This window comes from Argiope bruennichi, chromosome 9 (genome assembly GCF_947563725.1).
Source record: "Argiope bruennichi chromosome 9, qqArgBrue1.1, whole genome shotgun sequence".
Taxonomy (NCBI): domain Eukaryota; kingdom Metazoa; phylum Arthropoda; class Arachnida; order Araneae; family Araneidae; genus Argiope; species Argiope bruennichi.
The window spans coordinates 64,745,785-64,759,403 of record NC_079159.1 but is presented as its reverse complement, the minus strand read 5'-3'; the positions used below and the strand labels follow the sequence as shown (position 1 = coordinate 64,759,403).

At 27.8% G+C, this 13,619-nt stretch overlaps 1 protein-coding gene across 1 annotated transcript in view; it reads left to right on the top strand.

The window, feature by feature from the left end:
• The first annotated feature begins 8,999 nt into the window (after positions 1–8,999).
• The window catches only part of LOC129984688 (uncharacterized), a 128,413-nt gene continuing 123,793 nt past the window's right edge, over positions 9,000–13,619 (top strand). The window contains exon 1 of the mRNA XM_056094626.1: positions 9,000–9,078. The gene's annotated coding sequence lies outside the window, so the exon portion shown is untranslated. The remainder of the gene's footprint in view (positions 9,079–13,619) is intronic.

Sequence of the window (13,619 nt, the reverse complement as noted above, 5' to 3'; positions counted from 1 at the left end):
GAATCTGCCTTATTACCACCAATGTAATATACAGGGTGTTTATAAAGTCCCGGACCCATTTTGATGTTTAATAACTCATAAAATAATAAAGATATAAACACACTTATGACATTTATTGATGGAATAACTCATATATTTTCCTTTTCAGGTTTGAATATTTTTACTTTTGTAAATATCGTCTGCGCGTGTGGTTAATTTCAGATAATTTCATTTTCCAGTCTAAATATCTGTACTTTTCTAAATATTGTCTGCTTATTAATTGCATTTTTCTCTCTTTTGTTTTTGTCAACTATTGCAATGTTATGTTTACTTTTGATGTGTTTGTTCTATGTAGTACTTTTGTATGTGATGTTTTATTCGAGCGGATATTAAGGAGAATGCATACACCACAAGAGAAAGCACAGATTTTATGGTGGTTCATAGAAATGAAATCGATAGTGCAAGCACAGAGAAATTTCAGAAGAATTTACCAAAAAGATCCTCCATCCAAAAACAGCATCTTGTGGTGGAAAAAGAATTTTCTAGAAATTGGAAGTATCGAAGATAAGAAAAGTTCCAGACGTCCTTGCACAAGTGATTTTGATGTTGAGCGTGTCAGAGAGACATTTTTACACAATCCTAGAATATCTGTGAGATCAGCGGCAACAGAATTGGATATGCCAATCTCGACGGTGTACAAGGTTATTAAGAAAAAATTAAGACTGCATGCATACAAAGTTCAAATTGTTCAAGTTTTGGAACCGAACGATAGACCTAGGAGGATGGCCTTTGCAACAGATATGCTAAGGAGGATAGAAGATGCTGCTGATTTTCTGAAGAGCATAATGTTCTCCGATGAAGCATCCTTTCGTGTTTCTGGCATTGTTAATCGCCATAAAGTGCGCAAATGGCTCTGTGGATGCCGACATGCTTATCGCTACCTGGCGTGAAATTGACTATCGACTTGATATTCTCCGTGCGATGAAGGGGGCACACGTGGAAGTTCATTGACAAGGGTCATGAAACTTTTTAACCATTTATGTTATTAATTTAAATCTATCTTTATTATTTTATGAGTTATTAAACATCAAAATGGGTCCGGGACTTTATAAACACCCTGTACAATAGATTGACTATTCTTTATTAGAGAATACCTAAATATAAAACTTTATACTTCAGAGTAAAATATTAATGTTCTATCCATATCTAACAGAGAAATGAAAATACTTTTGAAAGAATCGACTCATATTTGCATTCCAAATACATTTTTTTTTTAATTTCCAGACTCCATTTCGCTTTTATAAAAATGCATCAAATAAGTTTGAATGAAAAATCAAGTACTTTCTGTCTCGCATTGTAATACGTTTCTTCCAAAATATAATAATTAGAAACTTAATGCAGAATTGATATCGATTGACATTTTAAAAAAAAATCCCTGTTAAAGGATACCTTTAACATTTGGATTGTGACTGAGAAGAAGTACGGTTTCAGTTAAGTTTGCCATAACATTGCTATGTGGGTGAATATCCCTCATGCTTTGAGTTGACCCACGAAGATACTAATAATACAGAATCACACATTTAACTGTCATTTCCATGTAAATTTACGTACAGAAATGTAGATTCTATTTTGAATTTATCTACAAAGAAACTAACAGTACAGAACTCAAGTTTCCCCTCTCGCTTCACTGAAAAAGTTATAGTTAAATACAAGAAAGAGAAACGGCAACGTGAACCAACAAGAATTGAATTTGTATGAACACTTATCAGTTGTAAACGCTCGCATAGGCAATTTTTAATTTTTTTTTTAAGCATACCAAACATTTTTTTACTACTTATATGCTAAAATTTTGATAATTAAGGCCTATTGAAAAACTTATATCGTTATATTTCACTTCTTTTTGTTTCCCTCATCACATTCTATTTACAGTTTTTCATATGATGTGCACTCTTTATATTCTTATATAAAAGAAAATTACCGAATATATGTGATATTTTGTAATATAAAAAGCATAATATATCTCTCCGAATAATGCAGATAAATTTTTAAACATGATAAGCCTTTTGAATTGCTATAACAGAAGTGTTGTGAATCATACTATCCTTAATGCATTTTTTTTTTTAAATTTTATTTGAGCAGCCGACTAGAATTTCCCACTTGATATTTTTATGTCGTAATTGGACCAATCAATGACTAGAAAAATATTTACTATATATGATAAAAAGTATATTAAAAAATGCATTTGCAACAATTGCCAATATATCTAATAAATACAGCATAGATGACCGGCATTTATGACGAAAAGTTATATCTTATGAATTACTTTGTCAAATAAATGCTTGTCGTTTTTGTACAATTATCATTTCTTTTGAATAGCTTTATGCAATGCATGGGGATCATTTTTGTGCCCTCGTCATGTCTTATGAAAAATCTTGCTCCAAGAGTAGGCTTTCTTATCAAAAATATCTTTAACATACGAATACTCTTTAAGAAGATGGAATAAATATTACAGAATAATCATTACTTTCGGAATAATAAAAATAATGAAAGAGCAACAAAGACAATAAAACAAATAAAAAACAAATTAAAAAAATCAGATTTCTTTGAAATTGTATTCATATTCAAAAATGTTCATGCTCTTAGTATTAACTTTGAAATTTTCCTTTCAATTAACAGAAAAAGAAGTCCATTGCCAAGACTGAATAGAAAATATTATATAGGAAGAGAAAACGAATTTTTAACATTGGGCCGTCTTATAATGGAATTCGATCTATAACTTTAAGACGTTGTAGAAAATTATTCTCCTAACAAGAATTAATTCTTTGCAATTAATGCATTAATTGTTTGCAATTAATGCAATGAATGCAAAACCAGAAGAATTCGAAAGAAATAATTATGGATATGCAATATATAATCAACTTTCAGGAAGATACACTTTATGAAAAAATGAACGGTAAATGTTTTAATTGTTTTTTATATAATATGCTTATTGTATCATTTCTTGCTTATTATATATATTCTATCATTGAATTTCATAGCTGTTTTAGGTATTTCTTAACTAACAAATGTGCCTACACTGCTCCTTGACTTTCTATATCTACACATCTATAATGTAGCATATTTTGCGTTTACGTAAATTGGGCAAAAATGAAAAGATTGGAAAACGCAATTATTTTTCACACTTATCAATTTGATACCAAATTTTATGAACACTTTCATTCTTAAAATAAATACTCAAACCAATTTCATTTGTCCTGCCTTTTAAGATTTTATTTGTAATATCCACCTACAGACGAATATATAGAGTACATTCTGATAGATTCAATCAAAATTCTGATATCTTCTCTTAATTTTAACTCAAAAATCAAAAATGAAGTTTAATTAATCTAGCTCATTGGGCTTTTGAGTTATAGCGCTCATATATACAAGTAAAAACTAACAGATAATCACTATATTAAGCAATTAAATCGAAGATTTGATATAGATTTTCAGATGTAAGGCTTCATATTTAATTTTTATTAGATTTGATACTCCACAGAAAATGTTATCTATGTGTATTCATTTACATATAAACTGAGAAATACTCTTAACTCAAAGTCTATGATTTACTTTTGAACTCAGGAAAATTAAAGATCTGAAGAGTAATTTTTTACTTAATTTGTTCGTCTTGCAACTCCTTAGAAAAAAAATAATGCATTATTCTTGTTTATTTAAAACAAAAAAAAATGGAAAATTGTGTTTATATAATATATATATAATAATACGTTTTTGAAATTTATCGAATTATTTGGTTTCTACACTACCGAACAATGAAAATAGTTTGTCCTTTAATGTTTCAAATAGTATTAAACTGTTGGTATGATAGATTTCTTCCCTAATTTTTCTTATTAAATAAAATGTTGTGACAACACACGAAACACCAAATTTTTTTTGCTATCGACATCACATACATAAATTAAAACGAAACAAAAATATTACAGCAAAAAAAAAAATTGTTATAAAAGTAAAAAAAAAAATTTAATAGTACTTTAAACAACATACAGGACAAATAAAGTGCGTAACATAAATTCCTTATTAAATAAATAACTAATTTTTATGTAAGAAAACTTTTATAAAAACAGATATTTTTCAAGGTTAGTTTTTCTGATATGATATTGTTCGAGCATTATATATTATTTTTCACGATTTGACAGCTCAAATTCAACGTCAAATACATAGGAGCAGTTGCTGACAAAGAGAAAATTTTGGAGCGTTTGGTGAGTAATGGAGAAAAAAAAAATAATTTAGTCATAAACTATTTGCATTGGATTCGGGCGCATTAATTCTATATTTCTCTATGGATGGTTGTTGGAGTGTTTTGTGTTTCGAAAAAGTGGAATGTAACTAAATCTTTAAAACATCGACTCGAAGCATTTCTTAATTTATAAAAATAAACTTGTATAATCTAAAGCAATTCTGATTTCACATGCGTTGCTTCATATATGTCAAGCTATATCTAACAAAATATGTAACAATTTACTATTCTTTACAGCCTTTTTACAAAATCAAATACAATTAACATTTAGTAATAAATTTACTTTAGAATCGTCACATGATGATATCTGTCTCACAAAAACGGAAATTTATTTACAATCACTTATTAAATCTAATAAATAAGACATCAAAAGCCAAAGGGAGTGGTGGTGAGGTGAATAGTAGATTTAAATAGTAGGAAAGGTAAAAAAACAATAAAAAAATGAAATCTACTATTGCATAATTCAAGTTCTGTCAAGAACATTAATTTTTAAGTATTAATTTGGTATCAATCCGACAGAAAAACATCATGTTTTCATATTTCGCAATCACTAACAATTAGAAAAGCGATGGTTTCTGTCCATCTCAAAATTTATCCAGTTCTAATATTTTTTTCTCTCGAGGCAATTTTTTTTTCTTGATAAGCCAATTTAAACCGGCTTATATAATATAATATAATATATATATATATATATATATATATATATAAGTTGTTAAATGTGACATTCTTTATCATTTTCTATTAATTAAAACCCCAAACCAACACAGCATAATAAGCGGAGTTTTCAATTTAATGTTAGAGAACTGCAAATTATTATTTGGTATACAAAACTTACATTTAATACGTTTAATGAGTTGTAAATTTAAATATACACATAATTGCATTTCTCAAACTTCAACGTTGTTATAAGCCAGCGTACTATATCCTTTCAAAATTCTGTTTAAATTACAGATTTCGCAGTTTTTAAATATTCATTTATTCTATGTAAAATTTGTATTATATTTTATTGATACTGTTTAAAGTTTAAGATATGAGGCATGGAAAAGTCTGATGCACGTATCTGTTTTGATCAGTTTATACCGGCTTCCGACCGAATGTTTGTAATCTACCCGCATATCCGTTTTCGATTGGTCGAGTTTCTCTACAATGATTAAGCACTTATAAAGCTGTATGCAAATCAAATCGAAGGTTGTAGAACTACTAAATATGTAAACACAAACGAAAAGATTTTGAAATTTTGTTAAAAAAATAGATTTGTTGGAAAATTGATTGTATGCATAAATATCATTGAATAAATATATTGCATTAGTTTTTTTAAAAATATTATTGACAACAAAAAGCATTCAACAAATTATCGGTATAACAGGGTCATATTTTCGCCTTTTAAATTTAATTTTCATGGTGGAATAAATTGGTATTCATTTTATGTAAATAGAATAATAGTTCAATGCTGTTTTTGTGCGTTAAAATTTTGCAATTTTAAAGTGGGCAGATGATAAATGCTGTCATCTTACAATGTATTTGTTCGAGGTCCTTTTTTATAAAAAAATACAAATTGATTTTTCTCGGTGCAATCAAAATATTAAATATATCTAAAACTGTTTTGTACAATTTCTTTTATAAGAAATCTTTTTTGAATTGTTCACGAAAAAGAAAAGAAAATGAATCATTATATTTACAAAATTGTAATAAAATTAAATATGTCATAATTAATCATAATTGTCTTCTTTGACTGCTAGTCATAATCATGTACTTAAGAACTGAGATATTTAAATTTTAAACTGTTATGAAACATTTTTAGTGTTTATTACTATTTTTTTAAAAAAAATTATTCCATGCTTACAAGAATATTTTCATTAATTTAATATTTTTTTAAATTTTTTATCTCAGAATTTATTTTAAAAAAATAATTTCGAATCAACTTTTGAGGTGTAATATAAATTTTAACATATTATTTATTTATTTAAAAAATATGTACTATTTTTACAAGTAATTAAATTTTAGATCTTATTTTTTATATTTATTTAAATATTTTGCAAACGACATAGTATGCTATGCCGTTTATTGCAAAATTTTTTATAAGTATTAAGATATTTCTTTTCATTAAAATGCGAACTATTTTCTGAAATATATTATAAAAAATGAGACATTACAATATATCAATTTTTTGCATATTAAATAAACTAAAATACTGATTGCTTATTGTATAATAGATTGGTAACAATAATTACAATCTACTGAAAAACAATTAAAAAAATATGTTTTAAATAAAGATGAAATCTTGAATATACTAATTCAATTTATTCTAATTTAATGATATTAGTTCTCCTGTTTTTTGATAATTTCATTCAAATTATTTGTTTGATAAAATTCAAATTGTTCGAATTTTTTCATCCAAAGAATAATCACCTGATTTTTTTCCATTAAGGTAAGCTAGAAAAAAAAAAGAATTAATTCTGTGTGTTATATACGCAGTTTACATAAGGATCAAGGAAGTGAAATTATATTTTCGCAAACGACAAATTGCAGTTAGAATGGAAATTATTTAAATAGATATACGTAAGAGAAGTACTGTTATATTATGGAACTTGACTCCATTAGGAAGGTTTATGTACACTATAAATATAAGACGCGTAAGACTATTACGCTAACACAATCTTAATGTCCATCGCTTGTTGATATTAAAAATACTTTTCTGTGGGAATCAGATCATCAATTATGTATTAAAAAATTTAATTAAAGTCAGGCAAAAATCAATATTTTCGGCTAGTCAGTTGACCTCTAAAGACGACTAGTCGAAAATTAAAAACAAAGAAACCCTGGGAAACTGTTCAAATGTCAAAGGTATACTTGGGCATTTTGAAGCAATGGTCATAAAATTAAGAATAAAGAAATGAATAAATAAAATGGAGGGTGTTATTATGTACGGTTTTTTGGTTATACTGCGTCTCATTTAAATATTTGAAAATAGGATGACTTCATCAAGTAAGAAGCTACATAACGTGTAATGCTTAGAATTATAGAAAAAGCAAATGTTTGATAAAAAGTGATCAGACATTACATTTCCATTTAATACCACTTCTACATAGGATACAAGTTTATCTTGGATGAAAAAGGTATGATTATTGATTGTTCGATATTAGTGTAGTAAGCATCTTCATTAACGTTTATTCCATTTTGGCTCATGAATTAGAATAGATTTATTGCTGAAGATTATCCTTCCAATTATTTTCATGAATATTAATTGGCAGACTGACATAAATTAAATGTATCGCCCTGAAAGCTATTAACTGTAACTCTACTGTAACTATTTAACACTTCCAACGCTACCGACGAGATATTTCGTCTTTCAGGCACTTTCAATTACAGGTTTCTCTGCGCTAAAATTTATCTTTTATGACAAATTAGATAGGTTGAAATTTCTAAAACATATCTGTAGAAGAAAGTTTAACTTATCTAAACAGGCATAAGGGACAAATTTTAACCCACAGAAACCTGTAATTGGAAGTATCTGAAAGACGAGATATCTCGTCGGTAGCATTGAAAGTGTTAACAGTTTAGTCGTCTTCATAGAGCCAAAATCTTTATTCTAATATCCAGCTATACATGAGTTGAAATTGAACAAAAACTCGGTTTGCAGTCATTCATGTTTTAAAATATGAAGATATTTTACTTACGTAGTTAAAGAAAATACAGAGACAAATATGAGAAAACTGAGTTATGTGCATTAAAATGCTGTTCAGATCCTGGGATATAATAGTAGCACATAATAGTTTTTTTCCAGCAGACATATTATCACGAAATAAAATTATAATATTCGAATAATTTGATAATTTTTTCTGTCTCTTGCACTAAATGTGCATCCCATGTCCAAGATAAATAATCTGTATCAATATTTTGCTTAGTTAAAATATCAAAATTTAAATTTATACATGTATCTGAAATTAAATTCGCTATTAAAATTTCATTTGATGTTCATCGATCAAAGTACCGCAATACGTTTAACATTTTCTTTCAAAATACATCAAATTATTCAATGCAATATTTATTATTCTTATTTTAATAATCAGATAGAATATTAAAAAACTGAATTTTTGAATTACTAACTAAAGATTTTCACTCCTTACATCTAGTTTTGAAACTTTATACTTTTGCCACTTGGCATAACACTTTAACCACTGAAATCAGACGTCAAAATAAAAATCAATTGCAAAATATACCATGATAAATTTCAAAAATTTTATTCTTATCGCACATTAAATAATTTGAATCGAACTATACAATGATAATATCATTCAGCAAATGGTTCAATAGATATGTCATATAATAACATAAATATAATTCTTTCTATTTTTTTAAAAAAATTAGCAGAAATAAATGAAAAGGTTATTTGATGACTCATTTACTATAAGATCTTTTCAATCGACATTTATTGTTGTATTTGTATTTTTTTACTACTTGATATGTAATTAACTATTTTAAATTTTTTACGGTCGAAATCAATTACTCTTCCAAATAAAATTCAATGGTACAGGAAACAAGTGCCATCCACCCCCCTTGAAGAATGCCTGTCCTAGGAACCTAGTTTCTGAGCTCTTAAGCAAACGCACGCAATGAAATCAAGGTCTGGGTCTGAGTTATCGATTTTTCGGTTCTCCGATAAACCGGCGCAAACTGTGACCGCCAGCAGACGGTGCACTGGCTGGCATTCCACTCAGTCACGGTCCTCCTGTTCTTGCCACATAGGAATTTCCTTTGGTCGAAGATCGTTTGCTGACACCATCCTGTTGCTCTAGCATCGTTCGGTAAGTCCGTTTCCTTTTTGCTATGGAGTAGATGATGGCCTTGACCGATATTAATTGTTGCTAGAAGCAGTTTCGATGCTTTGATTATAAAACCAATAAAGTTATTTTCGAATTTAGTTCGGTCTTTAAAACTGATGAACTTATCAATTGAAGGCAACTGATATAATATTTGTAAGAGATGTAAGTTGTTTTATTTTTATTTCAGTGAAATATCACAGATATAATGATACGCTGGTATCAAAATGTAAATATTAGTTTTAAAATAGTGATTTAAAATAAGGATTTTCAAATTGCAAAGCTTGTTTTGCAATTGAATGCCAATAAACTATTTAACTTGGTGATGATGAGATATTTAAAATAGAAATGGATGTTTCAATGTTCTTTAAAACAGATAATAATAATTATTATTATGCTTATTAGTTGAAGATAACCAATATAATACGGAGAACCGTAAAATACAATGTATAAATTTTTATGAAACGTAGCTTTGGTTCACATAGTAAATGCAAAAACTTACATAAAATAAAAAGTATTTTAAAGTTAATGTATTTTTTGTTTGTTATTAAATTTCATTAGAAATTGTATATTTTTGGCAAAAATATGAATCGGGATTTATTTTAAATAAGATTTTTAGAAATGTCTATATATTGCTTAATTTAGGAGAGCTGAAATATTAATGAGTATAAGAAATTTCGGGTTTTAGTCATCTCAGTTTTTTAGTGAAATGAGGAAAAAACTGTTTACAAGCGAATTCAGCATTATAATTTTTATATTGAGGTATTAAACTTCGAAAACACACACCATCTGATAAATTAACAAACTAATTGAATTTTTTTGTTTGATATTTCCCGAGTTCGAGGAAATTTAATTTGAGTGGAGTTTATAAATTTAATATCCTATTATGATACGAATTTCATTGATAATGCTTTGTCATGGAAATTGCTTAACGATTTTGAAAAAGTAAATTATAGTAATAGAATTCTGGAACCCGTATAGTATTCGGAAATGCGAATTTTAACCAGCAAACATTAACGTGGAAAATATATGACTCCACAGATTCTTTTTTTGTCCATAAAATTTTCTTGAAATTCCTATAATCATGCGGGTGCTACCTAGTATATATTAATTAATGCTGTAAGTGGAGGAATTACAGTAGTAAGTGGTGTATAAAGGTTTAAAGAATTGGTCGGAGGATCAGAATTTGATTTTCACCGGGCGAGTGGTAGATTCATTTTTAAATTTTGGCTTTGTCAGAATATGAGCGCTAAGTCAGAATATGAGCGCTAAGTCAGAATATGAGCGCTAACAGCAGAGGAGGAAAGATCTTGTATTTTACTGAACTCTGCATTTTAACTGAACGTAGATCTGAAAACGGAAATCAATTGAGTCTTACGTACTGTTGCATGAAAGATAATTTTGGCTCATATCACTCTTTTGTAAATGCAAAAACAGAAAATAAATGATTTCTTGTATACGAGATATATAGAAAATACTGATACCGTCAAAAAATTCGAGTTCGAAATTTTTTTGTATTATGCTTGTCAGTCTGGGAAAAGGGTAATTCAAACAGGCTTTGAGCCAGACAGATGAAATGTGTTATAGGGATTTTAAACAAAATTTGCAGGTTTTTAGTAAGCTTTTAACAAATTCCATTCAAAGACAGGAAGTTTGTCTTATTACAAAGGCAGTTTGGCTTGACGGACAAGTGAGCTCGGAAGATAAAAAACGCATCACTAAATCGCTGAATTTTGGTACACAAATTTAGCAATTAAAATTTTGATTGATATCAAATTGAAGTTGTCCGTCTTTCTATCTATATCTTAGCATATATGTAAATTCAATGACTTAACTTAGTGATAGTCCGTATGTGATCTTGTGACTACAATTGTAGTTTCGTGTCACATTTGAGCTTCAATCAATCTGAAGAAAATGCGCCAAAAATAAATATTCGCTCGATAGATTCAGTAAAAATGCATCACACCAAAAAAATGTATATTTCATAAGAATTGCTCAAAAATACATTATGAAAAGCATTGGCGACATTATGCAAGATCCAATTTTTAAGCGGGGAAATGGATATAAGATCTTTCTTGGAAAATATTCGTGAAAGTTTCGGTGATAATATTCCACTTGATTTTTTTTTAAAGTGAATACAACATTTTAATATCATCACTAAAAAAGTGAATAATAATATGGAAAGATATATTTATTCAACCACTATTGTTACTCTAAAAATATTATATCAAGTATAATATAAAATATATATTGTATAAAAATATTCTACGAGAAATAGTAGTATTCACTCACATGGTGAAAATGGTGATAGCTCAGATGCATAGAATTATTTGGGAAATAATATTTATTCGAGTAGAAAAGTATTCAGATATTAAATAAAACTTCTCTTTTCGTTAGATAAATTAATAATTAAATTAAAAGTAGGTTTTTTAACAATGTTGAGTAGTAAAAGTTCTTGCGTCCCATTGTATGTTGATACATTAAACAATCATATGCATAATGATGTATTAAAATTATATTATTTCTCTTTTGAAAACAATTGAATTGTTTTTAATTATAATTTATTTTTTTCATTTCTGAATGTGTATAGTAAAAAGTAAATTTTTATCACTGAACTGGCCAGATAACAACAAAAAGAATAGAAAGTTTCTTCGATGTTATGCATAAATTTATAGGGCGTATTTTACAAATGCTTATTCCTCCGTATCTCTTTCTGAAGTTGAATAAATATCTCATTTATTTTCGTATATCAGATAAAATAATTAATGATTGATACAAATAAAATCAGCCATAGTAATGCAGTATGTGTAGTAGAATCAGAATTTACCGATGAATATGTAAGGGATTGCATTTATGTCACCAAACGAATTTTTCCATTGAGGCATGGATTCTTTTTGTCATTTAACAATATATATTTGACTGACTTGTAAGATGTCAAAGACTTTAAAAGGAATGCCATGCATTTTACAAATTTTATAAGCAAAATCTAAGTTGTATCAATAAAATGGGTTTTGTGATACGCTTGAGACTTCAAATCTAGGGATTTCACTAATCTAGAGATAAAAATCCGAGTATTGTGTACTGGGCCTGTAAAGAAGAATTTATGCACCCCAGTAGCATACGTGCATTGTATAGCACTGTCTGATATTAAACACTATTCGCAATGGTGCGTAGTTTTGTTAAATAATAAATGTAGTAATATCTTGCAATATTGTGCAACATATTGATTTAGTTAGGTATGATATAGCGTTACTTCCTTATTGGTAGAAGGTGTACAATATTTTCATTCTGCTATCCAGTATTCCAATTATTGTACAATAACGTGAAAATATCGTAATAGTGATGTTATGAAATATGTGCTAATGTAAGTATTTTGTCAGCTTTGCTTCACTCAAAGATGCACCTTCACTGACCATTTCATTTTACTACAATCATTAATGAAGGTGAATCTTTGAGTGAAGCAAAGCTGACAAAATACTTACGTTAGAACATATTTCTTAACTCATTTTATATTGGTTATATCTTTATATATATATATATGTCCTCCGAATAGGAGAAAGCTCAAGGCGAAGGTCATATTGTCACTAGAATCATATGCAACAGAATGAGAACCGAAACCTTTTTAAACTGTTACAATTAATGCTTATCAATTAATCACATAGTATTGTCATGGAATTATAATTTCTCAAACTTATTAGCTAAAATTAAATCTTTCAATGATAGTATAACTGAATTCCAAAACTAAACATAATCTACAACATATTATTCTATCATACATATGTTCAACATTATTCTGCAAACATATATTCAATTAATATTATTAATTGAATTGGCAAGGTAGCATATTCCGAGACGTAAGATGTCATCCAATTAATTAATATGAACATCGAAACCGTTAATTATTGAAACAGCTTTCTTTTTTTCATTAAATAATAAGCATATGACGCACAAAACCTTTTAAATCGTTTCTAAAGGTCTTCTTCTTTCTCTTGAGGCACTCTGTTTGCTGGTTTCGAAAAGCATTCTACCGAGATTTGGTTTCTTATATCCATTTATTATTTTCTCTAGAATACTTTAAACAGGAACAATGTGTTTTGTACTAGTGAATTATTCTACAACAAGTATCTTAAAAATTACTTATATAAATTAAAAGAGTTAAGTTATGCGACATCCAAGGAATTAATATCGTTTTGTAATGTAACAAATTTAATAAACCGATTATTACTTATACATTATAAATAAGCTCAAAACAATTTATTTGATATTTTAATTACTCAAAACTTATCGGCAAATGGTCTAGAGCTCAGAAATCTGATACATATAACTATATCCGAACTCTCATTATATAGAATTAATTTCTGGTTTTAATGACATTTAAAATGCTTGGTTTCGAGTAAAATATTATTATAATATTTAATTTAATCCTTTACAAAAGGTTGATTACGGTAATAACAATTGCAAGAGAAAATCTGAGTAACGATATAGATGATATATTTCTTTGGCGTTTATTTATTTTTGAAAATGTG